The sequence below is a fragment of the Telmatherina bonti genome, assembly GCF_933228915.1.
Source record: "Telmatherina bonti genome assembly, chromosome: 7".
NCBI lineage: Eukaryota > Metazoa > Chordata > Actinopteri > Atheriniformes > Telmatherinidae > Telmatherina > Telmatherina bonti.
In genome coordinates this window covers 27,679,934-27,693,242 of record NC_136625.1, presented here as the reverse complement: position 1 = coordinate 27,693,242, position 13,309 = coordinate 27,679,934, and the positions used below count along the sequence as shown (strand labels likewise).

The 13,309-nt window shown below is 41.5% G+C and overlaps 1 protein-coding gene across 1 annotated transcript in view; it reads left to right on the top strand.

The window, feature by feature from the left end:
• Window positions 1–13,309, top strand: part of brinp2 (bone morphogenetic protein/retinoic acid inducible neural-specific 2) — a gene marked incomplete at both ends in the record, with an annotated part of 120,949 nt that overhangs the window by 26,123 nt on the left and 81,517 nt on the right. The gene's annotated exons all lie outside the window — the stretch shown is intronic.

Below are 13,309 nucleotides of genomic sequence, written 5' to 3'. Positions count from 1 at the left end.
GAAAAAAAAAACAAAAAAACAGATACACAAACTTGGCACCTAACTGCTAAACATTGTTAATAATAGATAGACTCTGCAAAAATTCAGCTAGACCACCCATACCCCCCCAGCCCACACACTCACACACATTTTATTAATGCAAGACTAAAATAAAAACACACAAATTTAACACTGCTGTTTCTTTTACAGCTTAAATGTTAAATGAGATGAGTTGATGCTGCAGATTTCACTTTTGTTAACACCAAGCGATGGCACGGACACAATCACCGCATCCTAATTACCTGCAAAGCTAAACATATCATTGTTGACTTTTGGATGAAGTAAAGTAAGCAAAAAAAACCCAAAAACATCTACATCCTGGGAGAAGAGGTAAAATTGGTGGAGGACAACAATTAAGTTTAGCTTGACAGCAGTAGACTTGAAATGCAACATAGAGGTATTCTACTATAAAGATCAAAGCATGCTACTTCTAAAAGTTTTAAATCTTCTTTCCTGTGACCAACTTTGAGATTTTATTTGATGTTGAACAGAAACTACCAAATGTGATTAGCAGCAATAATTACAACACATTTTTAAAACACTAATTACATTTATGGGTTACGAGCATTGTCACATGTTTTATATCTGATAATGGTAAGATAATATTCTAAAGATTCTGTCATGACTTTCAAAGGGACATAACTTGTAGTGTGATATAGGAGAGTAACAGTAAGAGAATTATGAAAATGAATTGCAATGATTCGTCTCACTTATGAAGCTGCATGTATATGATTTGCATCCTGCTTCAGATCTGAATATAGGTCCTACAATTCCCTGAAATCAACCCAAACATCACCCGCGTTGCCAGCAAATGTATATAAATGTGGTGTCTTAAGCAACAAGATACCACAGAAGCATGGCGATTTTTAAAAATAGATGACAGAAAACATACAACCCACATGAAAGTTGTGTAGAGATTTGGTACACGCTGCAAACGGAACTTTACCTCAAGTTCAGTTTCTTGTCTTCACCTCCATAATATCAGCTCCAAATCAGGATTCCTGGAAAGGTGAATCTTACTCAGCAATCTTTTTTTTTTTTAGGCTTCACATAATCTTTATCTGTCCTTTTACATCACAACTCCCATTAGCTGTCATAATAGGATCGCTGTTTGGTGTCTCCTGCAGCGGGCTTCTGCTTTAATTCCTTACAGGAGATGCATAATGACTGGGGTGTGAACGAGTCAGACATCATTAAAAAACATGCACTGGTTTCTGCCCTCCATGCTGGGTGAAGGGTCTATTTCCAGAGGGCTTGCATCAGGCAGCAGGGAGTTATAATGAATTCTGATCCCAGAACATGAGGATAGACTTCATGATTCAGCTCCTAGACGAGCAAAACCAAAACAGCCCTTGCTCCATCCACTATTAGGGATGAATAACCTTTGGTGGAGTATTTGACAAGAGAACTTGACAAATGTTATGTGGCAAATATAAGGTCCGTAGGCCTTTCTTATGTGAAAGCCAGGTCCCCAACTGACTGATGTATAAGAAACAAAATAGGTGTGTCAGTCATAATTTTAAGAGTGCAAACATTTTCATTCCAGAGCAATTCAAGTTATCTGAATTCAGCTCTGCTTCTGTGAAAACAACTGCAGCCTTCTCGATATTCTGTTGTGTCGTCTGGCAAACTTTTCTCCAAGTTAAAGTGACAATTACTTTTTAAAACACATAACCCAGAAGGCCTCATTCAGCTTGCGTGCTCGAGGTGATGAGTATAAAACTTCTCCCTCCAGACGGAGTGCCTCCAAACAGGTGCTGAAAACGTGTTTATCAAAGGGACTATGAAAGCAGTTCCTTTACAGGTTCTCACTGCAGCTTTGTGAGTGCAAGATTCTGTTTAATACCACTTAGGTCAAACCCGTCTGTTTTTCTTAGTTACAAAAACGGTAGGTGCGATCTTTACTTTCATGAATCGAGGAGTAGTTGTGTAGACCTGTAAATGACCTGCAATGCACTAGCTGAAGGGTTAGATGACACTTGTGCTCGAAAAGTTAAAGAAACACCTTACCTTTGCAGAATAGGAGGGGTGGTCTAATGAAGGATTTGCCTGTGCACCCTGGATTTTTACATCTGCAAAACACATATCCAACAGTGTGGGCTTTAAAATTCAACGTCTGACAGTTTATTAAACGGGTCACTCGGTTTTCTTAAAACAAGGTTACATCATGTTTTCTTTTTTTCAATCATCCAATCAACTCTGTATTTATCAGACTCACCAGTCAGACTAGACTTTTTCTCACTATTTTCTTTCATACAACAGAATCATAAAATGTAAATTCATTCAGTTGATACCTCAAAACAACCTTGGAATAATTAAGCAAACACATGAAGTCGTTTTAACTAAAGGAATCTTGCTGCTAAAAAAAATGCCCTTGTCACTTCCGAGGACAACATTTCATATTATGATTGCAGGAGATCTCACAAACAAACCCTTCTAGAAAACACAAGCTTTTGCCATTTTGGCACCAGCTGGAGAAAAAGAAGCACAAACATTCTTAAAAGTAGTTAAAAGGCAAAGTGTGTTCCAATCCCTGGCATTTAATGGTAAAAATGTACATACTAGTCATTTTAAAGGCCAAGCAAAGCTGTGAATGGACAGTGACCATTCATCCAGTGACTTCAGGTACAGCTAAGATTCCACTACAGGTAATTACTTCAAAATATGTGTGCCATTTAAGGCATTGTTTATCCCAAACATACTCCACCATCAAAGCTGGTACTGCAGATTAAAGGCTGAGATTGTTCTCACTTCACACATGCAGTTGTGTGTCTATTCAGACACCATTGTAAAAAATGGTGGAATTAATTTGACAGCTGGGACGTATGTGGTCCCATAGCAAGTACTGTTGCTATAAATTGATTATTCTCTGAGAAGAAAATCATAACAGTTATTTTAGTGAAGTAATTAGACACCAAGTTGTACCTTACAGACATTTGTAATGATTAAGATTCACTTCACTTAAACACAAAATTATGAGAATGCTTCATCTGTCCATTCAGCCTCGTCCTATATGAAGGCACTGCCACGGCATGCTGAGTCATGTTGTGTGTTATTAATCCACGCTCTTATACCTTTGGTTAGCATTTGAAGCCATGCACAGCCCTTATTTATGACATAAAATCATGATTAAAATGTGTATGCATGACATGCATACACATGTCATGTGTATGCATGTCATGTAGTGACACATGTTTATATAGATTGTCGTGAAATCTTACAATTATATAGATTGTCGTGAAATCATGTTGGCACATCAGCACTGGACTGCAGAATTGTAAACCTGGGTTTGTAATGTCCAGTAACCACAAGTTTACCCCCAGTTAGAGGTTAAAATGATGGGTGTGGATATGATGGAATTAAAGTTCTATTTGTTAATAAATGAATGATCTAACGCGGTTTTAAGCATATTCAGTTATATGTTTCTTCTCCTCTGCAGTAGTAATGAAGTTCCCCTGAGCATGATGGCATAATGAAAACACCTTCACTGAGATGGTTGAAAATATCTTCCCTCTTCTCGTGCATCTAGGCTCATTTCCATGGAGGATTGATTGTGGGCAGCAAAGCTTTTTTTTTTTTTTTTTTCCTGGTGAAACCTAAAGGTTGTGCACCCCCCACCCCCCCTACCACCAACTCCAGAAATAGGCAGGAATCATAAGTGGGTCACTTCTCATTAATAAGTGAGACTGTACCTGATTCAGGTGAAACTGCTCATTATAAAGTTTCAGCTCTTTTCGCTTGCAACACCACAAACTTCTCATCATGACTCAGAGCTTGGAACAAACAGGCTTGTGGTGAACACAGGAGGAGAAAGCAAAAGTGTGCGTGGGGCACTGAACTAGCAATTCTCACTTTTCATGAGTGTTTCTTTCCCATTTCCTTCCTCTGCCGTTTCCTCTTACAACCCAACTCTTGACTTTATTCCCCCATATAGTTTTTGACTATCAATAGCTGACCATAAGCAACTTTGCCCACAGCTTCTTGGCACTGGTGCGCTACCAACAGCCCCCCTGTATTGCTGATTCAACAAATTATTATTTATGTGGACAGAGAAATAGAATCAGCACAATTCTGAATTAACTTAAAAACATCTGTTCCCTCTTATGCGTAGCAATGAGGAGAGTAAAACAGCTGTTGGACCATCTTTATATTCCACAGGGTAACATATTTAGGAGTGAAATGAGTGTAGAGCAAGTTGATAAAATATGACTGGACTAGATTTCATCTAATTGGACCTGTCATCCAATGACACCCCTCTGTACAACCTCAGTGTGAATTACATTATAGTTATATATACTAAATATTGGTATGAATAAAAAAATAAAACTCTCCTCTAATAGCACTTTTTATGAGATTTATTTTACATGTTTTTGTCATGTACAGGCTTTTTTTAAATTTTTTTTTTATCTATGTTACAAAACTCATCATTAGCTAAATCAACCATATGGGTTGGAGATACCAGCTTTGTATCTGAGCTTAAATCTCAGACAGAGAAGGTCAAAACAGTCCATATGTTCTGCTTTGAACAACACTTGAGAAAGTGATCATGAGTACTTTTTAACTGTAATGATGATGGTGGACCTGATGTGATTTCACAACAGCTACCGTTGAAGAAAATACAATATAAGCCCAAATAACTTACTCACTTTTTTTTTTTTTTTTACTCTACTTTACTTGTAAACACACTATATACTATAGTATATAGTATATAGATATATAAACAGTATATAAACAGACTATATACTATAGTGTGTTGCTACCTACAATCCCAATTGCAAATAAGATGGAATCTGGATCAAAGACTTTATCAAAACGAAATGTAATGTTTTCCAAATCTCATAAACCCACATTTTATTTTAAACAGAACATAACAGATGTTGAAACTGTAACATTTTGTCTTTTGATAGATAACAGCTCATTTGAATGTGATGGAAGCGAACTGCATCTCAAAAGACTTGGAAAGGCCGGAAAATGAATCGGCTCATATGAAAGGCAACTGGTTGCAACTAATTGGGCTATTTGGCAACAGGTCAGCAACATGGACGAGTATCAAAGAAGCATTTCAAAGAGGCAAAGCCTCTCAGATGTAAAGATGGCCAGAGAGCCATCAGTCTGTGACAAAGTGCATTTTAAAGTTGTGAAACAATAAAAAAAAAAAAAAAAAAAAGTTTTTCTCATATTGAAGACTTCGAAGATCCCACACATCAACAGTGTGTATCATCAAAAGAACTTGAGAATCAGCAGGAATCTTGTGCTTGGGACAAGGACGAAGGTCAAAACTGAATAAGAGTGATATTAGGGATTTTAGATGACACTGCATTAGAAACTGACATAATTCTCTGCTATGCTCAGGAGCAGATGTAGCTGTTTGTTCACACATTTCACTGTGTAATCTATAAATGCTGGTTAAAGCTTCATTGTGTTCAGACGAAGCCATGTGTGAACACGATCCAGAAATGCTGCCTTGTGATCTGCACTAAACCTCACTGGCAAGAGTCCGAGGCAAAGTTGAAAACTGTTCTGTGGTCGGATGAATGAAAATATCTTCTGGAGGTCAACTGATTTATTGAAGAGGCACATTCATGAGAAAATAAGACAAGGACAGCATTCAAGCATTTAAAAAAATGTACTGCATCTCTCAGTTCTGTCTCAGCGACCATCCAAAACCTTATCTGTCTCAGCATCTCAGATCAGCTTCAGATAAATGATAACAAACACACTTTTTGTTGAACAAAAACAGAATTAAATCCAATATTGCGTTTCTGGCTACAGCTGTTATAGATATTTTCATGCAATCATTGATTTGGCATGGATAGAAAACCTAGAAGTAGTTCTTTCTTGTCCTTGCATTCGGGTAGTGCACAGGATCCAAGCCTATATACCCCCCCTCCCAACACACACACACACACACACTGACCCTGCTTATTTCAGCATGACAAAGCTAAACTATATTCTGCATCAAAGCAATAAAATGGCTTCTCAGCAGAAGGTTCTGGGTGCTAAACGGGCCAGCCTGCAGTCCAGACTTTTCACAAATTTAAAAAACATTTAAAACATCATTAGAAAAAAAATAAATAAAAAACTGTAAAGAATAAGATAACATCCCTCCCCTAAAGCTCCAGCTCCTGGTTCAGTTACAAACATAACCAAGCTGGTTGACCCTCAACAGCTTCTGGTGACCAGTGTGTGGAGGATGTGCCAGGCTGTTGTGGCTGCATACGGACCTTTACATGCTACTCAGACATCCCTGTCATTACAAAATGAATAAAGTAAGAAAAAAAGCAAGCATGTGGTTTATTATCTGTTAACTGAGGTCTGTAAAGAAGTGCAGTTGAGAACATTGCAGGTGCTTTTGGCTCTTTTTTTTTTTTTTGGGGGGGGTTACCTCACATGCTTAAATGTGTTTAATTCCACATTTGTACAATTCTCACAACTTGTAAAGTTGTAAAGATTTTAAAGCAGGTTTTGAAAATGGTGTTATTGAAATGATGACTGACAAAAACACAAATGTGCTCCGTTTTAGTGTGCTAAATTTTTGTATAAATGTTTTCCATTTACTGCTGCAACATAGGTCTGATGTGATTTCCACTAGTTTTGTTGTACTTGCTAGATTTTATACGCTAATGCTACAAGCTATATATTATTCCGCTCTCAGCCCCACTGTAATCCCTTCTTGAGATTCCCAGCACTCACATGTGCACCGATGTGAAGCATTTGGTAAATACAGGGTACGTCCAACCTGACAGGCGTCCACTCATATCTGCTGATATCTAATAGCTCACAACATCTAGGTGTGACTTTCCAACATGCTGCCAGAAGGAACCGAACAGATATTTTTTGCATAGTTGGAGATTTTCATTCCCTCCTTTTTTTTTTCCTAATAAAAACAAAATTCCCTCGGCTTCAGCTAGACTGAGTGCCAGAGCTGCAGGTGCAATCAGCACTGTGCTAAAACCTTTTAATTAACACCATCTATCATCATTAGCCAAACGGTCAGCCAGCAGTCTCACCGTTAACTCTTAGAGAACGGAGCGAGGAGAAAAGTAAATGATGCAGTGCATTTCTTTGCTTTTCGGCCCTGTCGCCGTCAGCTCCCCTTCGCTGTGCTCAGTCACTGCAGAGCAGCTCTGGAAACACATCAGTCTGCATCAACCTCACTTAATCAGTCTGCAACTGCCGGCTGCCATCCTGTGACTCGCTGGACTAAATACTAAGCTAAAACTAATGCCCGCTGATGCATGTGATAGTTGCAGACTAATTGGAGTTTGTTGCATTGAAATGAGATTAACCTTTGTTTTGAGATATTTGTTACTTAACTGCAGCGGGAATTGGAAAAGCAATGCTTGTGTGCAACTTTTCTGTCGAAAATATCTTTCCATCTGAACTGTGGGAACAAAAAGATCAAGTATCATTAATAGCTGTGATAGCAGTTGCTAACTTCTTAAAAATGTTGATGGATTGTACACGCACAAGATGAGGTTAGTAGAATCAGAAACAAGTACAAACTCTTTCAAGTGTAAAGCTTGAAGTATTAGGATGTTTGGGAGAATCTGGTTTGTGCCTGTTTTTGTTTCATTTCAGTACTTAAAACTAAGAAAATACAACATCAGTCCAAACAACAATATATGACATTACAACACACACATATATATATATATATATATATATATATATATATATATATATATATATATATATATATATATATATATATATATATATATATTTATTTATTTTTTATTTTATTTTATTTTTTTTTTACAAAAAACTAAACAGGAGTATTTTGTGGCAACTAAGTACATCAATACTACTTAAATGGGAATTAAGAGTGTCAATAGTGGCCAGGTCCTACTAATAAATTGACTCTGATTTAAGTTCATGACAGTTTAATTAGACAAATACCAAAGAGACTGAACAAGCATAGTTTCTTTGTCATTTTCAGGTATTAGTCTATTTTCACTGAAATAAATATAAATGTCATTTGGACAAATGAGAATTTAGATATTTGGTATAATTCAGCACCAAATTCGGCAAAACTTAATGAGAACGTGTCAGTACCAACACCTCATACCAACAATTAAGCATGGTGGTGGAAAGGGTAATAAATTGGAATCATTGACCTGCTATTATGTTCAACATGCCTGACATGAAGTCTAGTGGTTCTGGAAAATAAGCCAGTGAGTTGCTGCAGTAGTCATGCTGAGGGTGGCTCAGTGTGAGGGATAAAGCACGTGTCTCTTCTAAAGAGTGTAGCTGAATGCTCAGAGCTGCACTCTGCTTGTGCAGTGAAAAGTGCTGGAAACAAGTGAGATGTCTTGGACTGACACAATGAGCATGCAGGTGGAAGTTAAAAAAAAAAAAAAAAAAAAAAAAAGAAAGCATCAAAAAACAAAAGTGTAGGTGTTCCTGAAAACAACAGGTAAGGAAGGAAGAGTTTCCTCAGGTCCTCTTGACCTTCATCGCTTTATACCTTTCTCTCACAGAGCCAAAGTGTGCTCTCAAACTCGGTCTTCCCCGAGTTGCTCTGCTTCTAATGGCAGAGAAATGAGACCAGAGTTCAAGCCAGCTTGTACAAATCATGTGCCACAGCTGTTTTTGTTTGTGGCTATACTTAAATTGGTGCACTATGTGAGAAGGAAGCTCTTAATGAAGCACGAGTGTGACCGTTTGCTCCTGAGGCCATTCCTTTTGAGGACATCTTTGTCATGCTTTGTACTAAATGGTTACAAATCTGAGCTCCCCTTTGAAGAATAATATTCGGTGCAGCAACAGAAAACTAATTATAGCCCACCGCTGTCTTTACTTGGTGAATGACCCTATTCATATTTACTATGTATTATAAGCCGGCGCCGGCCTATTTGGTACTTCCAAGTGCAGGCACAATGCTGTCAACAGCATAATTATGGTATTGTGTTGTTGTTAATGGTAAACTTTTGACCAGAAAAAAAAGCAGTGTAAGGCCAGCTAGTGGAAAACCAAGACAGTGATACAGTACATGTACCTTTCTCATCGTCTTCCCATTGTAAGTTGGTGTGTGTGTGCATAAGAAAGAAAGTGCACTCATGGGAAAACACTGTTGTCACTGCTGGTATTTTGTTCAGTGCAAATGCATACCTAATGCGCTAACATTAAGTGCTTGTTTTGGCTGTGGATTTATGCAGATGAGGTGCATCTACTTTTCTGCTGGTATTGGCATAATCGTCACACATCTCAAGGCTCCGCCGCTGCAGGAGTGAGGTGATGAAATGATTACAAGTGACATAAAAAGGATTAAAATTTCCGATTCATCTCTCTCTGTCAGCAGCCGCGTCTTGCTGACCATTTATGAGGTCTTTGCTCTTCCTGGCATTTCCTTCATTTCCTCAGTCTGTTACTCAAAACTTAGCACTCTTTTCATGTCTTTCTTTTCATTTCACTTAAAATGATCTTTTATAGAGGTTCTAACCAAGCTAAAGTGAATTTCAGCTATTTCTTTTTTCCAGCTCATTCTCTGTTTTAATTATTTTAATTTCATGCAGAATAAGATTACAAAAACTGTGTGTTTGAATAAAAAATTAACACCGCTCAACATAAAGTCAAAGTAAAAGCAAAAAATATCTTAAAATGCAAAATTAACATGCCCCGCATGTAACGTGCCATTATTTAATAATTGCGACATAAATCTTTGAGATTTTGCTGGATCAAATATCAACAAACAAGATCATAAGCAAGATTACTTGTAGCCTGTGTTCATGGTTTTGCATTTTAATGGGAAAAGCAGAATACTGCTTTACAGCTAAAAATGAGTCACAGATTTGATGGTATCTGGTGGGGAAAGCTGATAGAGGGTGTTGGATAGCTGCTATCAAAAATACGATAAATGCAAATGAAACCAACAACTTCAGGGAGGTATTCCATGAAGCCGGATTAAGGGAAAGTTTAAGTTATTTTAATAAATTTGGTTAATCTGGGTGGGAGTTAAGTTTCATCCACCTGATCTCGTTCTTTCGGTCACGACTCACAACTCATGACCATAGGTGAGGGTAGAAACGTAGATCGACTGGTAAATCGAGAACTTTGCCTTCTGGCTCAGCTCCTTCTTCACCACGACAGACCAACGAAGAGTCTGCATTACTGCAGATGTCGCACCAATCTGTCTGTCGATCTCGCGCTCCATCCTTCCCTCACTCGTGAACAAGACCTTGAGATATTTAAACTCCTCACTCCTGACCCGGAGAGAGCAATCCACCCTATTCCGGCTGAGCACCATGGTCTCAGATTTGGAGGTGCGGATTTTCACCCCCAGCCGCTTCACACTTGGCCACGAATCGCTCAAGTGAGAGCTGGAGATCACGACCAGATGAAGGCAGCAGGACCACATCATCTGCAAAAAGCAGGGACCCAATCCTGAGGCCACCAAGTCGGATCCCCTCAACACCTTGGCTGCGCCTAGAAATTCTGTCCATTTAAGTTATGAACAGAATCGGTGATAAAGGACAGCCTTGGCGGAGTCCAACCCTCACGGGAAACAAATCCGACTTACTACCGGCAATGCCGACCAAGCTCTGACACCTGTCGTACAGGGACTGGACAGCTCATACAAGGGGGTCTGGTACCCCATACTCCCGGAGTACCCCCCACAGGAGCCCCCGGGGGACACGGTCAAATGCCTTCTCCAGGTCCACAAAGCACATGTAGACTGGTTGGGCAAACTCCCATGCCCCATCCAGGACCCCAAAGAGGGTATAGAGCTGGTCCACTGTTCCGCGACCAGGACGAAAACCACACTGCTCCTCAATCCGAGATTCGACTATCCGGCGGACCCTCCTCTCCAGAACCCCTGAATAGACCTTACCAGGGAGGCTGAGGAGTGTGATTCCCCTGTAATTGGAACACACCCTCTGGTCCTCCTTCTTGAAAAGGGGGACCACCACCCCAGTCTGCCAATCCAGCGGCACTGTCCCCAATGTCCACGCGATGCTGCAGAGGCGTGTCAGCCAGGACAGCCCCACAGCATCCAGAGCCTTAAGGGACTCTGGGCGGATCTTATCCACACCCGTGGCCTTGCCGCCAAGGAGCTTTTTGACCACCTCAGCGACTTAAGCCCCAGAGATAGGGGAGTCCACCCCTACATCCCCCAGCTCTGCTTCCTCATCGGAAGATGTGTTGGTAGGATTGAGGAGGTCTTCGAAGTATTCCCTCCACCGACCCACATCGTCCCAAGTTCAGGTCAGCAGCTCCCCATCTCCAGTGTACACAGTGTTGACAGAGCACTGCTTCCAACTCCTGAGACGCCGGATGGTGGACCAGAATCGCCTTGAAGCCGTCTGGAAGTCTTTCTCCATGGCCTTGCCGAACTCCTCCCATGCCCGAGATTTTGTCTTGGTGACAGCCGAAGCCGCGTGCCGCTTTGCCTGTCGGTACCAATCAGCTGCCTCCAGAGTCCCACAGGCCGAGAGGCCTGATAGGATTCCTTCTTCAGCTTGACAGCAGTCCTTCACTGCTGGTGTCCACCAACGAGTCCTGGGATTACTGCCACGACAGGCACCAACGACCTTACAGTCACAGCTCCGGCTAGCCGCCTCAACAATAGAGGTACGAAACACAGCCCATTCGGACTCAATGTCCCCTGCCTCACTCGGGGCATGTTTAAAGCTCTGCAGAAGGTGAGAGTTGAACCTCGCTCTGACATTCCCAGCAGACCCTCACAACAAGTTTGGGCCTGCCAGATCTGACCGGCTTCCTCCCCCACCATCTGAGCCAACTCACCACCAAATGGTGATCAGTTGACAGCTCCGCCCCCCTCTTCACCCAAGTGTCCAAGGCATGTGGACGCAGGTCCGATGATACGACTACAAAATCGATCATCGAACTGTGGCCCAGGGAATCCTGATGCCAGGTTTACATATGGACACTCTTATGTTGGAACATGTTGTTCATTATGGACAATCCATGACGAGCACAGAAGTCCAATAACAGAACACCATTTGAGTTCAAAGGGGGGGGGACCATGCCTCCCAATTACTCCTCTCTAGGTCTTACTGTCGTTGCCCACGTGAGCATTGAAGTCCCCCAGCAGAACAATGGAGTCCCCAGAAGGAGCACCCTCCAGCACTCCCTCCAAGGACTCCAGAAAGGTTGGATACTCAGAACTGCTGTTAGCACAGACAACAGTCAGGACCCGTCCCTCCACCCGAAGGCCGAAGGTGGAGGGAGACTACCCTTTCGTCCAACGGGGTAAATCCCAACGTGCAGGCACCAAGCTGGGGGATGATGAGAATGCCCACACCTGCTCGGCGCTTCTCACCATGGGCATCTCCAGAGTGGAAGAAAGTCCAGCCCTTCTTGAGGGTACTGGTTCCAGAGCCCAAGTCATGCGTCAAGGTGAGTACAACTATATATAGACGGAACCGCTCAACCTTACGCACAAGCTCAGGTTCCTTCCCCACCAGAGAGGTGACATTCCATGTCCCTAGAGCCAGCTTCTGCACCCGGGGATTGGTCCGCCAGGGTCCCCGCCCCTTGCTGCCGCCCAGCTCACATTGCACCTGACCCCTATGCCTCCTCCTGCAGATGGTGAGCCCACGAGAGGTGGGGCCCATGTAACCCTTTCAGGCTGAGCCCGACCGGGCCCCATGGGCAAAGGCCCGGCCACCAGGCGCTCGCTCTCGTACCCTACCCCCAGGCCTGGCTCCAGAGGGGGGTCCTGGTAATCCACGTCCGGGCAAGGGAACATTTATGCCCAGGTTTGTCATCATCATAGGGGTCGATGAGCCGTGCTTGGTCTGATCCCTCCCCTAGACACCTGTTTGCCATGGGTGACCCTACCAGGGACATAAAGCCCCAGACAACATAGCTGCTAGGACATCAGGACACACAAACGCCTCCACCACGATAAGGTGATGGCTCAGGGACGGGGAAAGAACAAAGTATTTAATAAAAATGTTTCATTCATTCAGATCTACAACATGTTACTTTAGTGTTCCCTTTATTTTTTGAGCAGTGTATATGTAACCAGAAGCATGTTACCCTCTCTGCACCTTTTATGGGACAATGCTACATGAGATAGGATGCAAAAACAAATCAGTTGTAATTGTGTTTTGTTTTTTTGTTTTTTTAATTCTGGGTTTGCTGCATTCACAGCTCATCTGATATTGTCTAAGACAACTAATGCTTTTAGTCTCAAATTGTGTCCTTGTTAATATTTTTCCAGAGGTTTTTTTTATCAGTGTACCATGGATATAATCAAGTTCAGTTTATTGTACTGAAATTACATAGTAATCATATCACT